At 37.8% G+C, this 16,867-nt stretch overlaps 1 non-coding gene across 1 annotated transcript; it reads left to right on the forward strand.

Moving 5' to 3' along the window:
• The first annotated feature begins 10,135 nt into the window (after positions 1 to 10,135).
• LOC127117147 (small nucleolar RNA R71) lies at positions 10,136 to 10,242 on the forward strand. The gene has a single exon (XR_007801906.1). It is a non-coding gene; the product is annotated as a small nucleolar RNA R71 (small nucleolar RNA).
• Positions 10,243 to 16,867: the final 6,625 nt, after the last annotated feature.

Consider the following 16,867-nt stretch of genomic DNA (forward strand, 5'->3'; position numbering starts at 1 on the left):
CTCAATGTTTAAATCCAGATACAAAGGGGACTCACAACGACTACTGTTGTTTTACTGCACTTGTGTGGTTTCCTTCCATTTTGAGGTGTTTGTGACTTTGCCCTTCTAATTCTCCTCCTCCCCTACAACAAAATTTTAGAACACACAAAGAAAAAGAAAAACGAAATAAATTAGAAATCAAACGCGTGGGTTGCCTCCCACGAAGCGCTTCGTTTAACGTCGCATGGCTCGACGGTTCATTTCCCTTATCATGGGGGGTATTTCAGGTTCAAAACCTTGTTGTACCTCTTGTCTACAACTCGGACGTTGTCTCTTTTATCAGTTTAGACTCCTTTGTGCCACGATTCCTTTTTAACTTTCCTTTCGGTGTTAGGAATATTTCCGTTTAGGGTTGCTACTGGCAGTGGTGAGACTTTGATAGTATTCAATGTCCTGATTAAGCCTACTTGATACTGAGATTCTGTATCTTCCTCCATCTCCTGGTCTTCAATAACATTCAATGTTATTTCCTTGTTGTGAACTTTCAAGGTTAACGTGCACTCATCCATGACGAGCTTGCATCGACTCGTCTTCATGAAAGGTCGACCCAGAATGATGGGTGCCCCATTGTCTTCAGGTATGTCTAGGATTACAAAATCGACAGGGAAAGTCAAGTCCGCTATTATTACCAGCACATCTTCAGCTATACCATATGCATCTTTTCTTAAGTGATCCGCAAACTTTAGATTGGTCTTTATATCACTGATATTTTTAATACCCAGCCTGTGATAGATCGATAATGGCATCAGATTCACACTAGCTCCAGAATTTATTAGTACCTTTTTGAAGGTTCTTTCTTTGATTGTGCATGGTATTGTGACGGTTCTTGGATCCTTTTGTTTGTTAGGAATGTTCTGCTCCAGGGAGTTTGCATTATATTGTTCCTTACCGGATACCTGTTCTTCAGTGGTTGGTTTCTTTTCAGCCATTACCTCTTCCACGAATTTCTTGTACATGGGCATCCTTTCAAGTGCTTCAAAAAAGGCCATATGACCCTCAATCCTTTTAAACATTGTCATGAATTTCTCCAAGTCTGACTCACTAGGTTCCTTCTTTGTCATTCTCTGAGGGTAGGGCAACTTAATCACCGGTTTAGTTCCTTTTGTAGTTTCTTCTTTAGTCGACTCGCTCGGTGATATAATTTTTTTCTTTTTAGCAGCCTTTTTCTCTGTCGTCGTGACAGTATTGACATTCTCCTGCCCTCTCGGATTTTGAATTGTTTCACTTGGTAGGGAACCTGGTGTTCGAGAACTTGCCAGTTGCTGTGCTATCTGCCCCAGCTGAACTTCGAGATTCTTTAGGGAGGCGGTGGTGTTTTTTTGATTGTTTCTAGTCTCTTCTTCAAATTGCATATTTTGAGCTGCCATCTTTTCAATTGCAATCTTCCAATCTGCCTTCTTTGGGACTTGTTGTTGTTGTTGCTGATATTGGTTTTGATATTGGCCTTGTACTTGCTGTTACACATTCCCCTTCTGATCTTTCCACGCAAAGTTGGGATGATTCTTCCACCCCGGATTGTATGTGTTGGAGTAGGGATTGTTTTGCTTTAAAAACTTGATATCTTCTATCTGTTGTGGTGTTGCAAAGAAATGAACAGTATTGTGTGGTCCATTACAAATGCCACACACATCGTTTGGTGCCTGTTGTACTGGAGCCACTTTCTGAGCACTTATGTTTAGTGCTTTCAACCTTTTCTCTACTTCCGCAGCAACTGCTTCTTCACTTTTCACCTGTTTGTTTGTTTCAAGCTTCAAGTCAATAACTGCATATTTGCTTGACACCCTATCATATAACTCCAAATGCTCATTCGAGGTAATTGCTTCAATTATCTTCTTCATACCGGTGGCTGTTGCAAAGTTAGCTGAGCCACCAGCTGCTGAATCAAGGATTTGTCTTGTTTGAATTCGAAGACCATTAACAAACATTTGCATCTGCTCAGTTTCATCCATGTTATGAGTAGGACAAGCCACTAGGATTCTCTTGAATCTTTTATAGGCATCTCCTAGTGACTCACCCTCCTTCTGCTTGAAGTTTAGGATCTTGTATCTTTTTCTCAGTGAGACAGATGCGGGAAAATATTCCTGCAAGAATGTTGTTTCCATCTGCTCCCATGTAGTGATACTGCCAGCAGGTAAGGAATAGAACCACTCTTCGGCTTCATCTACTAAAGTGAATGGGAACATACGAAACCGTATTGCTTCTTCGTTATGTCCAGGCATTTTCAGCGTTGTGCTCATAGTTAAAAACCTTTGGAGATGCTTGTTGGCATCTTCATTCACTCTTCCAGAAAAGGACCGCCTTTCGAGTTGATTAATTATGCTGGGATGCAGCTGAAATTGTTCTATATTAACCGGTTGGTTGACAATTGTCATACGACCACCCGGAGTGTTGTTTCCACCATAGTCACCGAGAAGTCTCTCTCGTGGTGGTGGTTCTGTAGCCATGACCTCGGGAGTTGTTTCTGCTTCTGAATCTGAATTCTCTGAGTGCACTGAAACAACTTCCTCCTCTACTTTCTCTGCTAATTCCAGTTTTTCTCGCTTAGCTTGTCTCAGTCTAGCGCGAAGAGTTCTTTCTGGATCTGCGTCAAAAGAAAAATCCGCTGAGGCCTTACCTCGCATAAACAAGTTAGACAAATATTAGAATTGAATAACAAGATTGTCACAGATAAAATTTTGGTTGATGAGCAACAAAATTTCAATAGAATAAAAATTAAAATAGGTACTTTGGCAATCCCCGACAACTGCGCCAAAAACTTGATCGGAAAAATAGCAAGTGTACTATTTTTACCGATCTAGTAATACGGAGTTTTATTTCCAAGTATCGATCTCAGGGATTGCGTAGGAAATACTTATTTTACTTCTGATTCTATTAGAACAAAAAGATAATGGTTTGGTTGGTTTGGGAATTTATAACAATAAACACAAAAAGATAGTAGAAATAATTGATTAAGATAAAATATGCTAGGGTGAGTGGTTGATTTAACCAGTTATGAATTCAGTCAATATTTCCTTAATACACATGAAACATTCAATTACCTAACCTCAGAATATTCTTCCTTAAGTCCTTAAGGGAGAAACTATTAAACTACCAATTCTTACTCAAATGTCCATTCAATTAATCATTGGTTTTAATCATAAACAATATCAAGGTTTATGGTGATTTACAAAAGTTCCTAGTCCTAGGTGATGCAATTATAAACCCGATTGTGTGAAAACCCTAACAATCACAATCCTGTTATTGATAGTCCTTGATCTAATTGTATTTGTCCGCACATCACACAATTGAATTGAAATTCGTAACATAGTAATAAGGAAATCCATAGTTAGAATTCATAACATCAGATCAAATCAGGACCACCCCCTAGCATTGGGGGTTTAGCCTCTCATAGTATTCAAAGAAATCATAGTATAAAAATTAAACATTACAAAGAATTAGGAGATTTTGATCTTCAATGGGTGATGCCCTTGAATCTCGCCGTCTTCGAATCCTCCGTAGTAGCTATCTTCTCCGGTGCAATGTTTTTTTTCGTACGTCAAACAGTGTCTTCTCTATCTCTCCAAAGTCTTCTAATAGCCTCCGATGGTTTTTTTCCCAGCAAGAAGTCCAAAATACCCTTAATGAACACGGAAGATCCACACAACAAAAAGTAAAATTTCTCAGCCGCGCCCATCAACACGGGCAGTATGGATTCACACGGGTGCCCGTGTTGATTCACACGGGCCGTGTGGATTCACACGGGTGCCCGTGTTGATCATCAAAAGTTGTGTTTTTTGGAGCAAGCTACAGAGGCATCAACACGGGCGTGTGGATTCACACGGGTGCCCGTGTTAACCCTTTGTTTTACCTCTTTGAGTGCTCTTTTCCTGGCAAACAACACGGGCCGTGTTGATGTACACGGGAGCCCGTGTTAACCCTCTGTTTTCATCATATTTTGGCCTTCCGGAGCATCCAATACTCAGCAACTAGTCCTCTGGAACCGATGCAACAACCTGCAACATTAACACTACCAAATCGAAGCATAAAAAGAGACTTTTTGACATAAACAAGTAACAAAATGCAATGCATTAATAAACTAACAAAACATTTTAAATGACTTTAAAACAACTAAAAACAACCACAAATCTTACCAAAGTGATGAAAATATGTCGGATTAAAGGTGGGAATTCAATGGAAATGGTGACCGATCAGTAAACAGGTGTACTACTTGGCGGTTAATTAGAAATTCAAACACATCCGGGCCTAGGTTCCTAATGATACTAGTGCTGAAACAGAATTAGATATTCAATGGTCGTATCCCACCTAAAGGGTTGAGCCTGATAAGTGGTTGTCTCAGTCCGATGGCATTTGCTATCATGGTCACTAAGCCCCCCACTTAGATTGGTCCATGGTTATCCTGTGCTATACTGTCCAAATTAGCTATCATGAATATAGCGACGTTAACAGGTCGGGCCTGTGATGCATAATACATTATTAAGAGCTCGCCTTTGGATACAGAGGTTCTGTTCTATTCCTTTCCAAGTAAGGGGTGAGCTAGGATCTTATGAAAGTAACGAATGGCAGGGTTATGGATGTTCTCGGAATGCATAAGATCCGGCTCGGGATGGTTGTTTCCTGTGATGCTACCCCAAAAGTAATCTAATTCAAGGTCTACAAGCCTATCTTCCTGGGTAATGGTAAAGGTATCAGGACCATTAGGGCATCCTAGGAGTTCAGTTATTTCTCTATGGGTGTAGCGGTAGTCATTATCGAACAACGTAAAGGTGATGAGGCCTTTGTTAAATCCCATACCATGGTTTGGCAGGTAAACTAGGGAACTTAAGTATTCTAAAGTCAGCCTACTATAGGAACTAAATTTTCTTTTGATAGGAGAGGTGTCCCAACCTAGTGGGTTAATTAGGAACATAACACTGTCTCTTACACCTAATTTGGTCATAGTACGTTCATCTGGGTATAAGGTTAGTGCCATTTCTCTATGAGTTAGAGCCTTAAAACGTATCTTTTAACCTCTGCCTCTAAAGACTATATCCATGTAATCTACTTGTTGCATTACAATGGTCAGTAACTAGATAGAATTAAGTAGATAACAATATTAAGTTAGTAATGGTCAATAATAAAGAAAGATACCGATTGACTTTAAGAAAGAAAGAAAAATGAAAAATTAAGAAATAATAATAATAATTAGAAATCTAGATAATTGAATTAATAGTTAAAAATAGAGTGTGGGTTGTCTCCCACCAAGCGCTTTGTTTATTGTCGTAAGCTCGACAAAAATAGAATAGATGTTAATCTAGTGAATGAGTGGGAAACTATGCAAGGTTTAGATTTGTGATGAAATCATTATTGTCAATGTTGTGGTAATGTTTCAAACACTTCCCATTTACTGTAAATGGTTCGCTCACCTTTTCCTTTATCTCTATTGATCCATTTGGAAAGACGTTGGTAATTTCGAAAGGACCAGACCACCTAGAACGAAGTTTTCCTGGAAAGAGTCTAAGGCGGGAGTTAAACAGAAGTACTTTGTCACCTTCCTTAAATTCTTTCCTCGATATGCGATTGTCATGCCATTTCTTTGTGCTTTCTTTATGAATATGGGCATTCTCATACGCATCTAGTCTAAGTTCTTCTAGTTCATGGATATCTAATATTCTTTTTTCGCCTGCAGCAGTATAGTTAAGATTAAGGGTCTTAATGGCCCAATATGCTTTATGTTCTAATTATACTAGAAAATGACATGATTTTCCATAGACTAGCTTAAAAGGTGTGGTTCCTATTGGGGTCTTATAAGTTGTCCTATATGCCCACAGGGCTTCGTGTAATTTTGAAGACCAATCTTTCCTAGAGGTGGAAGTCGTCTTTTCTAAGATTTCTTTGATTTCTCGGTTCGAGACCTCTACTTGCCCACTCTTTTGTGGGTGATAGGGTGTTGCTACGCGGTGCCGGACTCCATATTTCAGTAATAACTTTTCAGAAATCTTTGAAATAAAATGGGAGCCACCATCACTGATGACAAGTCTCGGCATGCCGGATCTAGGGAAGATTATGCGCTTAAAGAGTCTAATTACCACTCGTGTGTCATTCGTTGGAGAGGCTATAGCCTCGATCCATTTTGATACATAATCGACCGTAATTAGGATATACTTGTTACCAAAATAAGATGGGAATGGTCCCATAAAATAGATTCCCCAAACATCGAAGACTTCTACTTCCAAAATGCCTTTAAATGGAATTTCGTCACGTCTAGATATGTTGCCAGTGCATTGACACCGATCGTAATTGATGATCGCGATGTGGATATCTTTCTACAGAGTGGGCCAAAAGAGGCCGGCTTGCAAGATCTTAGCGTAAGTCTTCGAGGTGCTTGCCTGTCCTTCATAGGGAGCAGAATGATATGGGAGATTATGTTTTCTACCTCATCTTCGGGGACACATCGACGGAAGATACCGTCGACACCTCTTTTGAAAAGCAGAGGCTCATCCCAATAGTAATTTTTAAGATCGTGGAATAATTTTTTCTTTTGTTGGTAAGTCAAGTCTAGTGGAAGCACCCCAGTTGCTAAGTAGTTGACGAAGTCAGCGTACCATGGCAGTGTGGTTTTAGTGTAAATTGCTTCCACTACCTCGTTTGTTTCGGTATCCTTATAAGTTAATGCACATTTAGCTGTATTTCTTTCCAGTTGGCCTATGAGTATTTTTTAAGGGAAATCGTCGTTTATAGGCACTCGTTCAGGTTCAATACCTTCCATTCTTGACAAGTGGTCTGCCACGACATTTTCAGTGCCTCTCTTATCCTTGATGTCTAGGTCAAACTCTTGTAATAGTAAGATCCACCTAAGGAGTCTTGGTTTGGCGTCCTTTTTATTTAACAGGTACCTAATTGCAGCATGGTCGGTATAGATAATTATTTTTGCTCCTACTAGGTAGGAACGAAATTTATCCAAAGCGAACACTACGACTAAAAGTTCCTTTTCTGTGGTGGCGTACTTCATTTGTACATGGTCTAGGGTTCTACTTGCGTAGTATGTTGCATGAAGTTTCTTATCCCTTCTTTTTCCTAAGACTGCGCCTAGAACATAGTCACTAGCGTCACACATGATTTCAAAGGGTAATCTCCAATCGTGCGGTTGCATGATAGGTGCGGTGATAAAAGATGTTTTTAGTTGTTCAAACGCCACTAGGCATTTGTCATCAAAGATGAATTCAATGTCTTTCATCAATAAGCAAGTCAGTGGTTTGGTGATTTTTGAGAAATCTTTAATGAAACGCCGGTAGAAACCGGTGTGTCCTAAGAAGCTTCATATTTCTCTTACGATTTTCGGAGGCTGAAGGTTTTTTATAACTTCTATTTTACCCTTGTCGACTTCAATCCCTTTATCAGATACTATGTGTCTGAGTACGATCCTTGTTGGACCGTGAAATGGCATTTTTCCCAGTTTAGCACGAGGTTCACTTTTACGCATCTTTTTATTACCATTTCAAGATTCGATAAACATCCTTCAAAGCTTTATCCACATACATAGAAATCTTCCATGAAGACTTCCATGATGTCATCTATAAAATCAGTGAAAATTGACATCATGCATCTTTAGAATGTTGCGGGAGTGTTACACAGTCCGAACGACATTTGTCGGTAGGAGAATGTACCATAGGGACATGTGAAGGTCGTTTTCTCTTGGTCGTCAGGATGAATAGGAATTTTGAAAAATCCCGAATGACCATCTAAGTAGCAGAAGTGAGAATGCTTAACCAATCGTTCAAGCATTTGATCGATAAATGGTAAAGGAAAATGATCCTTCCGAGTGACTTTGTTTAATTTTCTATAATAAATGCACATTCTACTTCCAGTACCCACACTTTGTGTTATAGATTCACCTTTTTCATTATTAACAACTGTGACGCCTCCCTTCTTCAATACGACATGTACTAGGTTGACCCATTGACTATCGGATATCAGGTAGATAATACCTGCTTCTAACATCTTTTGCACTTCTTTTCTTTAGTACATAATTCAAAATGGGATTTATCCTTCTTTGATGTTCTCTAGAGGTCTTACTATCTTCGGCATGCATATGGAAGGGCTTATTCCTTTTAGATATGAGATATTGTAGCCTAGAACAGTTGGATATTTTCTTAAAATGTGTAGAAGCTTTTTGGTTTCTATCTGCCCTAAGTCTGCATTGACTATTACGGGTCGCTCGAGTTCAGTGTCTAGGAATTCATACCTTAGATTTTTGGGTAGCATCTTAAGTTCTAGGGCTGGTTTCTTTGGGCAAGGCATATGATCGGGCGTTAGTGATAGGCATTTGCTTAGGCTATCATCTCGGTATTCCTCACTCCAATTTTCATCTTCAAAGGTAGGAAGCCTTGGAATTTTTAGTATTTCGGAGTATGATGTTTGTTCATTCTCCATTTCTCTTATACATTCGTCGATGACATCTAGTAGACAACAAGTATCGTCTATAGTTGGTTCCTTTAAGAATTGCGTCAAAATGAATTCGACTTTTTCCTCACCAACTTCAAAGGTTAGATTGCCTTTCTTAACATCTATAATGGCTTCGACAGTAGCTAGGAATGGTCTTCCAAATATGATAGGGATGCTGGAATCCTCTTTTATATCCTTGATTATAAAATCAGTAGGAATATAGAATTGTCCTGTGCGTACCAGAATGTTTTCTAACATACCTATGGGAAATTTAACATAATGATCTGCAAGTTGTACGAACATCCTCGTAGGTCTTAGTTCTCCCATTTTGATCCTTTCGCATATGGACAAGGGCATTAAGCTAATACTGGCTCCTAAGTCGCATAGTTCTTTGTTTATGACAAACTTTCCGATTACACAGGGTATGGAGACTCTACCTGGGTCTTTCAGCTTAGGAGGCATATTGTTTTGTATTATGGCGCTATACTCAGCAGTAAGTGTAACTGTTTCATTATCATCTATCTTCTTCTTGTTAGATAAGATTTCTTTGAGAAACTTAGCATATGAGGGCATTTAAGTGATGTCTTCTATAAAGGGTATTATGATATTCAATTGTTTTAGAAGCTCTACGAATTTTTTAAATTTCCATAAACTTTTAGATTTAACAAGACTTTGAGGATAAGGGATATGGGGTTTATACGACGGTGGAGGCACATAAGGTTCTTCTTTCTCTACAGCCTCTTTGTTTTTATCTTCCTCTTGTTCATCTTCCTTCTCAGTTACCTTACCAGGGTCTTGGGGCATGGATGGGTTTTGAATTCTAGGGTCGGTCGGTCCGTCTAGTTCTGTCCCACTTCGTAGTATAATAGCATTTACATGACCTTTCGGGTTTGGTTGCGGCTGTGCAGGAAATGTGCCTGCAGGAGCAGCAATAGGTGCTTTTTGTTGAGCCAGTTGCGAGATTTGCGTTTCCAACATTTTGTTATAGGTGGCTAACGTGTCTACCTTGTTTGTTAACTGCTTTATTGTCTCACTAGTGTGTATGTTTTGATTTAGGAAATCCTTATTTGTTTGGGCTTGGGTAGCTATGAAGTTTTCCATCATTATTTCTAGGTTCGATTTCCTAGGAGCATTTTGAGTATTTGTGGCAGCTTTATGATATCCTGGTGGTACAACAGGTGCTTGGTTAGGTGCATACAATGCATTATTTTTTTTGTACGAAAAGTTAGGATGGTTCTTCCAACCTGGGTTATAAGTGTTTGAGTAAGGGTTTCCTTGAGCATAGTTCACCTGGTATGTGGAGGTTCCTGTCAAGAGTTGACATTCTAGGGCAGCATGCCCTGGAACTCCGCATATCTCGCAATTTGGTGCTACGGCAGCCACGGTGGTTGTGGGTGTTATGGTCAAGTTATCTATCTTTTGAGTAAGAGTGTCTACCTTGGCGTTGACCTTGTCAAGGCTGCTTAATTCGTACATACCGCCTTTCGTTGGAGGTTTCTTTACAGAGGTTCTTTCGCTTCCCTACTAATAATGATTCTGGGCCATACTTTCGATAAGTTGATAGGCCTCATTGTAGGGTTTATCCATCAGTGCGCCACCTACGGCGGCGTCTATTGTCAATCTTGTGTTGTACAAGAGACCATCGTAAAAGGTATGGATGATCAACCATTCTTCTAGATCGTGATGTGGACAAAGCCTCATCATGTCTTTGTATCTCTCCCAAGCTTCAAAAAGTGATTCATTATCTTTTTGTTTAAACCCATTTATTTGAGCTCTTAGCATAGTCGTCTTACTAGGTGGGAAATATCATGCTAAGAAAACTTTCTTCAACTTGTTCCACGTAGTGACAGAGTTGCATGGTAGAGACTGGAGCTAAGCTCTAGCTCTATCTCTTAATGAGAATGGGAAAAGATGTAGTCTTATAGCTTCGGAGCTGACACCATTTGCTTTCATTGTGTCTGCGTATTGCAGAACCACTGACAAATGTAGGTTCGGGTCCTCCGTGGGACTATTTGAAAATTGGTTTTGTTGTACGGCTGACAACAACGAAGGTTTTAGCTCGAAATTATTAGCCTCGATGGCAGGGGCAGCGATGCTGTTACATGGTTCATCCTGTGAAGGGATTGCATAGTATTTAAGAGGACGGTTTTGCGGTCCTTCGGCCATCTCTAGTCGAATAATTGGTTCAGGAATAGGGATATTAGGATCGGGAAGATTTAGCTTGATACGATGCTCTCGTATCAGGTATCGTATTGGACATTCTAACCTTAGATAACGCTCAAGTTCGTCGAACGGTAGCTTTAATTTCGACCTTGAGAGCGAGTACTTGGCATACACTCGACAAATTAGAAAGGGAAATAGAATTGTTTGCCTTAGTCTATACTAGGCAACACTGGAGTTACGATATCGACTAAATTAGTCCCCGACAACAGCGCCAAAAACTTGATCGTGACTTAGTAAATCTATGGGAATCGTGACTGCAAGTGCACAGTTGTATCACATAGTTTTAAAGGTTATCGAACCCACAAGGACTAATAATCGAACATATCGTTATCTAATGTTACTATGTAAATCTAAGATTGATGATCATTCTAAGATTGGAGGGATGAAGAGAAATAACTATAACGTAAATAGAAGATTAATAAATATATTTGATAAAGGGATATCAGTATGTAACATATCAAACTTCGGGGATTCGATAGATAGTTGGTGTAATCTTATTGGTCAAAATATTCTTCAGTAGAAATTATTTATAAAAAGGACTTAGCCTCACACTCTCGTTTTATTGACTCTGACCATACTCTTAAACTAGAATGCTTGGCTTTTGCGGTCTCATTTTGAATTTAAAAGTAGTTTTTGAATATGAATAAAGTCTAATTAATCCTAAAGCGCTCTCGCTATGTTTAGGATTAATGCCTAGGTTCAGCTATCTAGTTAAAATCTCAAACTCTCGTTCTTATTGACCGTAACCTTTGTTTGCTTTGTACTCTCGTACGTAAAACAATTTTGAATAAAACAAGAAACTAAAACCGGAAAAGTAAATTTTATAAAAGCCAACACCAATTATTTATGAATCCCTTCGTTTCGACGATCTTTACATACCGATACCTAAAGGTTTAGCCGGACATGGATCCAGTAATAGACATGGTACTCAGACAATCAGGCATACAATAAGGCATACATAATTAAAATGGAAATTAAAATAAAACCTGGAAAATAAAGCGATAACTTGAAATAAATCCTGATTCTTCGAATTAAACAATGCCGAAAAGCTTTGGCAATTGAGTACACCATTACAATCGAATTCAAATGTGTAAATAATAAGTTGCAATAGTCCCCGATGTGGAGAATCTATTGCTTTTACAAAGTAAGAAACTGCCTAAGAAAACTAACCAAAAGAATCGGACTGAAAAAGCGCACCCTTGAAAAGAAAACCAACCCTCCTTTATATAATTTCCACTTCCCTAGATTGTAGCATTCGTTGGTTGAAAAGTTAAGTGGAAGTCATGGCTAAAATTGTGGAGGTCGTGGCTAAAAAGGTGGAGAGAAAATAGGGGAGACCGAGTTGTGGCGGTTACCACATCCCTAGTTTGATCTCCGTGGCAAGCGCCACCTTTTGAAGGATGGGTGCCACAACTTCCTTGCTTTGTGGAGGGCGCCACCACTCCCTTTAGGTAATGTGGCGGGCGCCACACATCCAAGTGGTGGGCGCCACATGCCCATTTGTTGTGGTGGGCCATGTGATGTCTATTTTTCTCCAGTTTCTTCTCTTTTTCTTTCCTGTTTGCTATTTTCCTCTTTGCTTGCTTATACATCTTTTATTCGATAAATATCTACAATAAACATAAAATACTGCGTAATAATAAGTGCTAATCAAGTAAAAAGCATTGCATATGAAGCCAAATATACGATAGGTTTTCGCGTTATCAATTTAAGCCCATTCTAGTGAGTCGATACGAAGATTTTAAGCTTCACCTCCTCATCTAGAACATCCTTAAATAGGGGCAGCTGTAAGACCCCAATTTTGACCCTAAGATCACTCATGTTATCTCATCATATGCATTAGCAATGGGATCACAACTTGGCATCCTTCTCACCCCTCATTCATTGGGTTTGCATTGGGAGAGGTCACCAAGCACTTTAGATTGTATCATACTTTGTTTTTCATTATTTACTAACCAAAATACCAAAAATAAATCAATGTATAGTTTGTTGCTTTTGTAGGTAGTGTGTATACTCGCCTATGCTCCATCAAGATCATATCTAGGGTTTGAGACCCTAAATGCAATGAGCTCAATAAATAATTGGTTTACTTTGGCTCTAAGTGTCATATATGGATCCCCATGATCTTCACATGTTGTTTTGATCAGGAAATCATCAAGAGTTTGGAGTTTGTTTACCTTGGAAACCCTAATTCATCTGGGTATCTTGTGTGACTTCTTCAACAAATTTCTTCAACAATTAATCAATTATTCCAAGGTATAATTCATGCTACATCATCTTATGCAGATATGATCCTCCATGAGTCCCAAAAGTCAAGAGAATGTCGAGCTAGCAAGTTGGTTCATGGTGGTTGACCTGAGAAAGTCAACTGGTCAAACCTGGGGTTCCCTAGACCCTATCTCCTACAATATTTGTCATATGAAAATGATTCCAAGATGAAACTTTACTCTAAATGACATTTCGAACAACTTTCATGTTGAAGTCAAGAGCTATTTTTGCTTGGAAAGTCATTTTTTATGGTGAAAGGTTATAGGTCATTTTGTCTAAACCCTAGTTTGGAGGTCAACTTCCCAAGGTTATACCTTGCTCAATTTTTATGAGATGAAAGCCATTAATATTACATGATCAATTTCAAGATGTCTACTTCAACTTTTATATTTGAAGGAAGTGCAAATTCAACTTTCAAATGCATGTGCCAAGAGGAAACATTATAGGTCATTTTGGGCTAATACAATTGAACAAGTGATTTTCCTTAACTTCTAAAATGTATAACTCCTTCATGAAAAATCCAAATGATGTGAAATTTGTGACCAAATTGAAGAGGTTTGAAATATCAACAATGTTGATGAAGGAACGTTTCTCATTTGAAGTCCATAGAAAAAGTTATTCAAGGTGGAAGAAATGAACATTGAACTTGGGACGTAGAATTTTTTTAAACATGTTTGATTAACCAAACTTCCACCTAAAAATTCATCATGATCCAAGCTTCAAATGAAAAAGTGTTCAACATGAAAGTTGTTCCCCTTGACCTAACCTTTCAAAAACATTCTAGATCATCTCATTTGGATCAAAATTGAAAGACTTGTGCATGGGTGTAAGTTAAGGTATCATTTGGATAATTTTAAGTTCCACTTTTCATATACATTTGCATGAGCTTCTAACATGATATCGGCATGAAGTACATCGGATTATGGATCAGAATACATCATTTCATGGGCCCAATGATGCCGATGCATCCATGCAAGGGATAATTTGAAATTTTTCCAAATTTGGAAGTGTGAAAATTTCATTCACATTGGCTATAAATAGAACCCTTGATGATCAGAATTGGGATCCCTCTTGCCCAAGCTTCGACCCTTTCCTCCCCAAACCCCATTGAAAGGATAATCTTGAAGGTTTCTTGAGAAACCGAGTTTCAATTCTCCTTCTGTTTTAGGATTGAAACTCCAAGAGTCCAAACCTTTTACCCATTCAAATCATCTTCTACAAGCTTCTAGAGTCAAGCCAAGCCAAATTGGAAGCCAGATCAAGCAATTCTGAATCTCCTCGAAAGTGAGATTTCAACAACTTCTTCTCTTCGATTCTCTCTCAATTCTCCACTATTCTTATTGATTTTTGGTTTGCTAAAGTCCTACCACTGTAGGCAACAAGATTGAGTTTCTTTGAGGTCAAATCGAAGCAACTCAGTTCATGATCCTCAAAATTCAACTCCCTGTATTATTTCATATACTTGGAATTGGACAAAATTGAGGCCATATTCGAGCTCCTGAGTATTTTTTCTTTAAATCCATGACTTGCTTTTTCATTTTGGTGATGGTTGAAGGTGGACTAGTTCGGTGAGGTCCACCAGAGAAGAAGATTGGAGCTCTGGCCCCGACGATGTGTTGGCAAGCATCTCAATCATAGGATCCATTTAAATTGTTTTAATCTTGGGCGTTGCTTTTGATTACCATGTGTGCGTCTCAGTTAACCAAGGCACATGTGGAACGTGCGTTGATCACCATCTGATTTGTCACCTCAATTAATGAGGGAGATCAAATGGTCCACGTTTTTTTGAATTTCTGAATATTCCATTTAATTGGTTGTTTTTAATTAATTCATATTAATTTCATTATTGATCCAAAAAATATGAGACTTTCACCAAAAAATTTCAAATATTTTTCTCTTTCACTTTCTGAATCAAAATTATTTTTTGGATTAATATTGATATTTTTCATGATTTAATTGTTTTTGTGCATATTTTTAATTGTTTAAAAATACTTTTGACTTTTCAAAAATAATTAAATTTTCTCCAAGGTCCTTTGATCTTGTTTGACCCATGATAAATCTCTTGGCCATTTATTTGGTATGTTGAAGATCTTTTAGGTTTTAGATTAAACATAATTTAATTTAATGCATTTTAATTATTTTCAATTGTTTAATTGTGTAAAAATTATGTTGTGCCATTTTTATTGACTTGTGAAGTTTGACTATGTGTTTGGGCCTTGGTCAAAGTTGATTTGACTTTTGTTGGATTAAAATCATGGAATTTAGAGGATTGATGAAATGTACATTTCATCTCCCAAAATGAATGAATGATTTTAATTTGATAAAATTCCTCCCATGACCAATTTCTGTTTTTGTCATTTCCTCTCCCTCTTCATCTTCAATCCCATTCTATCCCATCCCTCTCATTGATCAATGATATCTCAATATCCTAAGGCTAATTGGTTCATCAATAACTTTGTGTTAGATGAACCAATACAAGTATGGATGAGATTAGGTCCATCCTTTGATCATTTTCTTTTTTTGTGTGTGGTGTGTTTTAGTAGTATGGTTCATTATACCATATCTCTAACATGCATTAACACCAAAATTTCTATTGTCTGGCCTCAGATAGTTGCGACTTCTACACAAGTCCAATTACGATTGCTTAACATAACGCTAAATTTTGACCCAAAGGCATAGCATTCTAATAAGTGAGATTTTAAGTCTCCTCCCTTTCATGGTATTGTATGGAAACTTGGCCTTTTTTCCCTTCCTTTAGAAGATGTCTTGGTTCAAGGATTCATGCTTGTGAATAGAGGGTTGAGTGTTCTCCAAAGAATGACTTAAATAGTTGAAAAGAAAAACCCCACTAACATCTAATCAACTAACATTTGAATAACTCTTACTATTAATTGCTTTTAATTTCAAGTCATTTACTTTATGCCATTTAAATTCTAGCGATTTATCATTTTCCATTATACATATCATTTAACTTGTGTATTTTAATGTCATTTTCCCTTTGTTCACTTGAGCTATATATTGTGATTGTATATATTTGTTTGTATTATTTTGTTTGTGCTTGTGGTCTTAGGACCTTAAAATACTTAATAAACAACCAAAACCCCTAAAAAATGTTTGTGTGGACAGTTGGATTTGATCTGAGCTTTGGACTTAGAATTAGGCAACATTCCCTATGCAAAAGGAGTTGGCCAATGACAACATTTTTGAAACTAAGTTCTTGTGATTTGAATTTTCATCTGATGCAAGTATTGAGATCCACTTGAGTTCATCTGCTACATGGTCTTGATGCAAATGTTACTTTGAACCTATGTCTAATGCCTTATTCTGAGCCATTCAAGGAGTATGTCACCTGATACATGGGGAAGATTATAAAGAAGACTATGAATTTTCTAGCTTGGATGTGGCTATATTTATTAAATGACTTACTCTTCATTGTGCTACTTTCTTATTGATATTGCTTGATTTAAAGTCCAAAGGAAAAGTGGGTTTCCATATGACATTCTTGTCTATTGGATTGCATCCCATTGGTCAGATCTTTTCAACTCTTAACTTTTAAATTTTTGCTTAGGATTAGTCTCTTCATCTCCTCCCACTTCTTAAATTTCAAATCTCTCCCCCCTTTCAAAACCTTATTTGCTTGTGATTTCAAACTTAGACCTTATTGCAAATTAGAAACTTTGGCTTTATGCCATAGCATTTTTCAAACTCTTTTTCTTAGTCAAACTTGTAAATGAATCTAACCATATTAGACTTAAAATTTCAAAAGACAAAAAGAATTAACACTCATTCAAACTCTTTTAGGCCTTTTGTGCCTCTTTTAAACTTAATTTTTTTATTATTAAAAGCAATTCACTCACTTTGAAATTGATACCACGAACTACGAGGTTTTAATCCCTCATTTTTATGTTGGTATATA

The sequence above is a fragment of the Lathyrus oleraceus genome, chromosome 1 (assembly GCF_024323335.1).
Source record: "Lathyrus oleraceus cultivar Zhongwan6 chromosome 1, CAAS_Psat_ZW6_1.0, whole genome shotgun sequence".
Classification (NCBI taxonomy): Eukaryota; Viridiplantae; Streptophyta; class Magnoliopsida; order Fabales; family Fabaceae; genus Lathyrus; species Lathyrus oleraceus.